This window comes from Zea mays, chromosome 5, assembly GCF_902167145.1.
Source record: "Zea mays cultivar B73 chromosome 5, Zm-B73-REFERENCE-NAM-5.0, whole genome shotgun sequence".
NCBI classification, from domain to species: Eukaryota; Viridiplantae; Streptophyta; class Magnoliopsida; order Poales; family Poaceae; genus Zea; species Zea mays.
Window position 1 is genome coordinate 140,977,060 of NC_050100.1, and position 7,363 is coordinate 140,984,422.

A 7,363-nucleotide genomic window follows, 5' to 3' on the forward strand; every position below is an offset into this window, starting at 1 on the left:
CTGCATCGTGGTCTTGCCGGTCTTCGGCGTGAATGTGCAGGACCCGAACTGAGCGACTTCGTCTCCAATCATCTTCTTCTGCCAGTGCAAACAATAATACTTCGCAAACACTTCGACCGATGGCTGTCCACCGTACGAAGTCGTCGCCCAGACATACTTCGACAGAGCCACCATGGCATTCGGTGTCAGCTGATGTATTTGAACGTTGAACCTGTGCAGGACTTCGCCAACAAATCGGTGCGCAGGCAAGCGGAGTCCGGCGGCAAAGAACGCCTCAAAAACAACCAACTCGCCCTTCGGCTCGGGGACTTCCTCCGTCCCCGGGACTCGAGCAACTCCACCGCCGAAGTAACCCAACCGCTGCATATCCTGCACGCGGACCGACGACATCAGCGACACGCCAAAATCAACAGAATCGCCGGCGTGCAAATCCTCCGCCATCAAACTACCCAGCGTCTCCTCAGACGAGGCGGCGGCCGACAGCGAGGGATCGGCCGGCGGCGTAGCGGCAGCGGAAGAAGACGAGGACGGCATCGCTACGTACCGTCGACGGCAGCGGGCGGTCTGCTTCACTCGAGCCAGATCTCTGGCGAACAAGAGCACGGCGGGCAGACGAGCAGCAAGGCGGCGAAAAGGGCAGCTAGGGTTTTCACGGAGCGCGGAAAGTGAAGTTCAAAAAGCACCGACCCCCGCCCCCTTTTATAGACAGGGCGCGGCTCTTCGGGAAACCCGCACTCCAACAGGACGCGACGCTTCGGGAAACCCGCAATCCAACAGTACGCCGTCAATCAACGGTCACGTCAAAAACCCCCGCGGAACCACTTTGAGCGAGGGCAGCGTCTCCGCCATCTAGCGACGTCTTCGGCACCAGGTGACTTTGTCGAACTGGTCACTCGGAGGGCAAATGTTGGGGCGAAGGCAAAGCCGCCACCCTCCGCTCGAAGTCTTCGCCGCAGTCGCTGGTCCGACGGAGACAAAACGGACAGGGACACCCTTCGCTCGGTACGACATCAGACGAAGGCCTGCGACGAGGTCCTCCCACCGTGCGGCCTCGTCCAGTTCGGAGGCCCACGTGCGATCCGGCCCATTGTAACGGGCCCTGCGTGGCCGCCGTGTGTTACGGGCCTCATTTGTAAAGGCATTCCTGTAATTACAGTCTGTAACCCTGCTTTATGGGAATATTCCGGGGATAACCTGTGTAGCTGAGGGCACATGCGTCCTTAACACAAGGCGTTGGGCGCTCAGGTACCTATAAATACCCCCGCACAGTGCCCGTGAGAGGCCAGATTAATAGAGCTATTGCCTTCTAGCACATAACCCTTTTGTCATCATTGTTCACCCTTGTTGGCCTCCTTGCGACAGAGAGCAAGTTCCAACAGCCCCAAAAGCAAAGCTTCGTATTCAGCAATATTATTTGTGCAGCTGAAATCAAGCTTTACTGCATAGCATGTTCTGACTTTGGAAGGTGCAACTAAGACAGCAGTCGCACCTGCCCCGAAGGTTCCCCAGGAACCGTCGCAGAACACTGTCCAAGCTTCGGCATCTTTATTTGCTTCTTCTTCCTGAGCCCCTGGCGTCCAGTCAGCGATGAAGTCTGCTAACGCCTGGGACTGAATTGAGGATTTATGCACATAATCAATGCTGAATTTGTTGAGTTCCGCAGCCCACTTTCCAATCCTTCCAGTAGCTTCTCTGTTCCTCATGATATCCTTCAGAGGCTGTGATGCAGGAACAATTATATGGAATGCTTGAAAATAATGCCGAAGCTTCCTAGATGCCATTAAGACAGCATACAACACCTTCTCCAATTCTGTATAATTTTTCTTTGATAAGCTTAGAACTTCGGAGACAAAGTATACTAGGGCTTGCTTTTTTTATTTGTCCTTCCAATTTCTCCTGCACAAGTGCCACACTCACTGCAGAGTGTGAAGCTGCCACATACAATAGCAACGGAGCCCCTGGCGTGGGTGGAGTTAATGTTGTTATATCAATCAAGTATTGCTTCAGCTCTTCGAAGGCTTTCTGTTGAGCTGGGCCCCATTGAAAGACTTCGGCTGACTTTAGTATTTCAAAGAATGGCAAATTTCTTTCTGCTGATCTAGATATAAATCTATTCAATGAAGCCAGTCTTCTTGCCAACCGTTGGGCCCCCTTCTTTGTGCTCGACGATTCCATTCGAAGGATGGCTTCGATCTTGCTTGGGTTAGCTTCAATCCCCTTCGTTGAAACCAGATAGCCAAGGAACTTACCCTTCTTCACTCCAAAGACACACTTTTCAGGATTTAATTTCAGGCCAACTTGTCTGAAATTAGCAAATGTTTCTTGCAGATCGGTGATATGATTTTCTTGCTTCGTGCTTTTTACTATGATATCATCAACGTATGTTAGCACATTTCTGCCTATCTAGGAATGAAGGACCTTGGCTGTCATCCTGCTGAAACTGCCTCCAGCATTCTTGAGTCCCTCAGGCATCCGAAGATAACAATAGGTGCCACTGGGAGTTATGAAGCTAGCCTTTGGCTTATCCTCCTTCTTCATCCATATTTAATGATATCCTGAGTAGCAATCCAGCAGACTCATAAGTTCTGAAGAAGCTGTTGCATCCACGAGAGAGTCTATCCTTGGTAATGGAAATTTGTCCTTCAGACAGGCCTTGTTGAGATCCATGAAATCAATACACATTCTCCATTTGCCATTGGCCTTTTTCACCATAATAGTATTGGCTAGCCACTCTAGATATTTTACCTCTCTAATAACACCAACACTGAGAAGCCTTTTTACTTCATTCCGAGCACCTTCGGCTTTATCATCAGACATTTTTCGAAGCCTTTATTTTCTGGGCCTGAAAGATGGATCGGCATTGAGTGAATGTTCAGTGACATCCCTGTTGACACCACAGAGATCATTGCTCGACCATGCAAAAACATCTTTGTTTTTGAATAAAAACCTTATCAAAGTTTTTTCTTGCTCTTCAGATAATTGAGACCCCAGCAGTACTTTCTGCTCTGCTATGTCTTCACATAGAAGCATGGGCTTCGGCTGATCAGCCGAAGCAACCTTCTCTCTTCTGTACTTGTACTGCTCACAAGCTTTAGCTCCATCTATATTGTGGATGGCTTTTGAGTCTGTCCAATTTCCCTCAGCCTTTCTGGCAGCTTCCTGACTTCCATGAATTGCAATAGGCCCTTGTTCTGAATGTATCTTCATGCATAGGTATGCTGGATGAAGAATTGCTTCGAAAGCATTAAGTGTCCCACGACCAATGATTGCATTGTAGGGGTATTCCATGTTAACAATATCAAACACAACCTGTTCAGTCCTTGTGTTGTGGACAAATCCGAAGGTCACTGGCATTGTGATCTTGCCAAGTGCTACGATCTGCCTTCCTCCAAAGCCACAAAGAGGGTGTTGGAGAGGAAATCTCCCCGACCGGGTGGCGGATTGCACCCGCCCTAAATCCTGAAGAGAGGAGGGGCCTAAGCGTTATGCTTGCTACGAAGCTGGTGGATCAACACACGAGAGCACACGGAGGTTTAGAGTGGTTCGGGCCGCCGGAGCGTAATACCCTACTCCACTGTGAGTTGTATTGCTCAAGAGCTTGTATGAGCTTAGTGAGTGTTAGATTGCGTGTGTGTGTAACATCGTATGCCTCTCCTTTTATAGCTGAAGGGGGCATGTACAAAGGGACTGGGCCCCGACATGCGGGCCCAGGGACATAAAGAATATAGTGCTTGGATCCTCCAATATCTGTTGTCGAGACAATCTTCTTGTGCCCTAACACTCGAGATCTGCGTATCCTTGGCATACAGGGGAAGCTTCTTGCGGAAGAGAAGATGGGTATAGCGCGCCGCTCGGCACGGGCGCACTGTCCACCAGTAGGCCCAGCAGGCGCGCCACCTGCTGGATGACCTTGACACCGCCTGCCAGCGGATGGGACGGGACATATTAAATGCTGAGAGAGCACGTCGCTTGTCAGTGCAGTGGCAGGCGGCGCGTCTTTTCCTCAATAAATGCAGGATCTGCATGACTTCTCGTCAGGTTCGGCCCGATAGCTTATGTCATGGGCCACAAGCAGCGGGTTTCCGCCTGAGCGGGAAGCAGAGGGCAAGGCTCGCACACGTGTCAGCGCTGGACCCCTGCACACACTAGGGACCTTCTCGTTTCGGGACCCTGCTGGAGTTCGGACTCACCCGGGGGTTCCAGACTTGTACGTATATAGGGGTCCGGTGTCCTTCTGCGGGGGTCCGGCCTTACTGGGGTGTGGTGTCTTTCCCTGCCACGTGGCGCCTTTGGTCTGCCCATCCAGTGAGTTCAGGCGCGGTCCTCCGTGAGGCTAAGGGACGTCGCACTGGTGCGGAGTCTTCATGTTGTAGGATGTGAGCCTGCAGGTGGGACCAGAGTCTGATTGGCGGTTGGACCGCTGCTTCCGTATGCCCATTGCCGCAATTACTGCCGGCCCGCCCATGACCACGCCAACCACCGTGCCTATTCCCACGGCTGACTGACCCATGACCGTCGCACTTAACGGCACTGTTGGGCCATGCGCGGGGCTGCCTCGAGTCGCTGCATTGGTTCTGAAAAATTTACCTTTTCAGAATCCGTGACAGTCCCGAGAAGACGTGGCATTGGCGCAGGCGGTGGTGCAGTTTCTTTGCACATGGTACCCGGCGCGCCGGTTACATGACGTGTGGGCCTAGGCCCCTGAGTTGGACTGCCAGTTGTGGTGGAGCTAAGGGGGCGCACAGTCGTGGGACGGTTGCACGCCTCTTGCGCGGTAGGTCGCCTCTTTGACCGCTGGATACGGCGAAGATGAAGGGATGCTTAATCGTGGGGCGGCTGCATGCCCCTTGCGGGGTGGTTCGCCTTCCTGGCTGCTGGTTGCCCCGGGAATGGAGGGGCGCGTAACTGCAGGGTAGTCGCACGCTCCTTCTTGGGGTTAGTTTGCATGACATGTGGGGCCTGGCCCCCGTGTCATAAGGTGAGATCCTTGGTGCACGCTGGGGGAGACTCCACCCATGACGCTTCAGGGCCACGAGTGGGGGGGATCTGCCTTTAAAAAGGGGTCAATCCCCCGGGCAGCAGACAAGCCTCGCTCCTCTTGCGACCACCGCGCCCTTTCGCCTTCTGGGCCTCCAAATGGGGTGCGCCGGTGTTTTTTGGAGGGATCCGCGTCAAGGTCGTCTCTTCCGGCGACTTCATCATCGGAGAGCGTGCGCTCGTGGTGGTGATGTCACCGATCTTATCTTCTTTCTGCTGCCGTTGGAGGGGTGCAACCCCATGGGGGTTGGCATCCTTCCACCACCATTCGGCTTCAAGGATTTTCATCACGCAGCTTGACTGCAATCCCCCGCCGGCGGTCACCCAGGAGGATGACCACCAGCCTTATGGCGGGGAGAAGCATGCCGGGCTGTGGCCTCTCTCTCACCCTTAGCTTCAAGGATGTTCATCATCCTCGCTGTGGTGGGAGGCAGGTTGAGCCGGGGCCCTATCCTCCATTTGGGTTGGTGACCCGCTTCTTCCTCCAGCATTCGAAGGGGAAGGGTATTCACCAATCCTGCGGGAGGGGCGGACCTTGGCTATACGGGGCCGGCCGACTGCAGGCTGTCAGCTATAGTGTGTCTGGCCCTTTGGGGATGGATGGCTCTGGTGCCGCCTCCGACGCTGCCTCCTGCCGTCTGGGTGCACTGGGGGTCCGTACAAGACGTCGTACGCCGCGGCGGTGGTGGCGGCGTTCTTGGACGGACTTGTCCTCACTCCTGTTGGTCGAAACAGGAGCGAGAACCCCTTCGTGCATGCTGAGGCAGCCGCCTCCCACCGGTGCAGAGGTGGTCGTCGCCGCTGGTGAGGCTACCTCTTGCAGAGGTGGTTGCCTCTGTTGGTGAGGGCTTTAGAGCCATCTGCCACTAAGTCCCCAACTCTTTGGCTTTAATGGCCTCGTTGTCGCCCCCCATAGGGAGACGGGGGCGAGGACCTATTCACAGCAGCGCTTGCCCTGAGAAGATCACTGTTGCTGTCTAGCCGCCCGGGGCAGAGGTCGTTGTTGCTGATGGTGCAGAGGTGGTCGCTACCACCGGCGATCCATCGATGCAGAGGTGGTCGCCGCCGTTGGTGCAATGTAGTCCATTCCTGCGGAAATGGAGCTAGGGTCCCGCTTGTAAGGGAATGTAATGGTGTTTGCTTTGAGAGCAAAATGTAATAACATATGTAGGATTTTAGACTGGGAAGCCTAGTTGTGTGTCCGAACCCCCTAGATGGTGGCTTCAAGTACTAAGACACCTGTCGCAGGGCGGTGGAGTATGTAGGCCCACGGCACAGGGCCTGGCTGAGTGGCTACACGGCTTCCGGACCCCCCCAGGAGACAAGTGTCTGTTCTTCAAAGCCGGACCTCTAGGTTGTTGGACGCACAGGACTATAGTTTTAAATACTAGGACACCCGTCATGGTGTGGTGGAGCGTGCAGGATTTTGGGTACAGGACCAGGCTAACTGGCCACACAGGCTCCGGACCACCCTATGGAACGGGCATCCGTTCTTTAGAACCGGCCCCCAGGCCTTTCCCTGTTTTTGTGAAGAAATAAATATAGTCTTCTAAGCAGTATTTAACACTTATCTGTGTAATGCCTGTTCTTGCTGTGTGTGATGTTGTTGACTCTTCCCTGGCCCCCCGCCTGGGATGCAGGCTTAATGAGTTGAGGTTGGATACCAGCGTTCCTGAAAGGGTTGTCAACAATCCTCGGGAGGCAACTCGTCGGGATCTAGATCTGTACACAACTTTTAGAAAGCATTAGTAGCACACCTCATAGGGTGCTCTGTCTGACATTAGTCGCCCTTTGATACATGCTAAGGACCTGCAGGTTTTAGTCCGGGTGGCCAAGTTGCGTTTCCAGACCCCCTTGGGTCGCGGTTCTAGATATTAAGACACTTGTCGCAGGGTGGTGGAGTGTACAGGCTCACGGTACGGGACCAGACTGAGCGGCTGCGCGGGCTCCGGACCACCCCAAGAGACTAATGTCCCTTTTCTAGTTCCGGTCCCGAGGTTGTCGGACCCGCAGGACTTATAACTCTAGATGCTAAGTTTCCATCACGGGGTAGTGGAGCATGTAGGCCCACGGTTCAGGACCTGGTTGAGCGGCTACACGGGCTCCAGACTACCCTATGGAATGGGGTCTTGTTTTCTAGAGCCGCCCCCCAGGCTGTCGGACCTCCCCACTTTCGTGTTAGGGGCCCTAAACTACAAGCCTGGCTGTTCAATTCGGATGTCGTCATGTTAGACAGATGAAACCCGTACGGGTGGGTTAGCTGAAAGTTTTTATCTGAAAGACTGCAAGGTGGGACTATGGAGCAGCAAGATGGAACTATCACAAG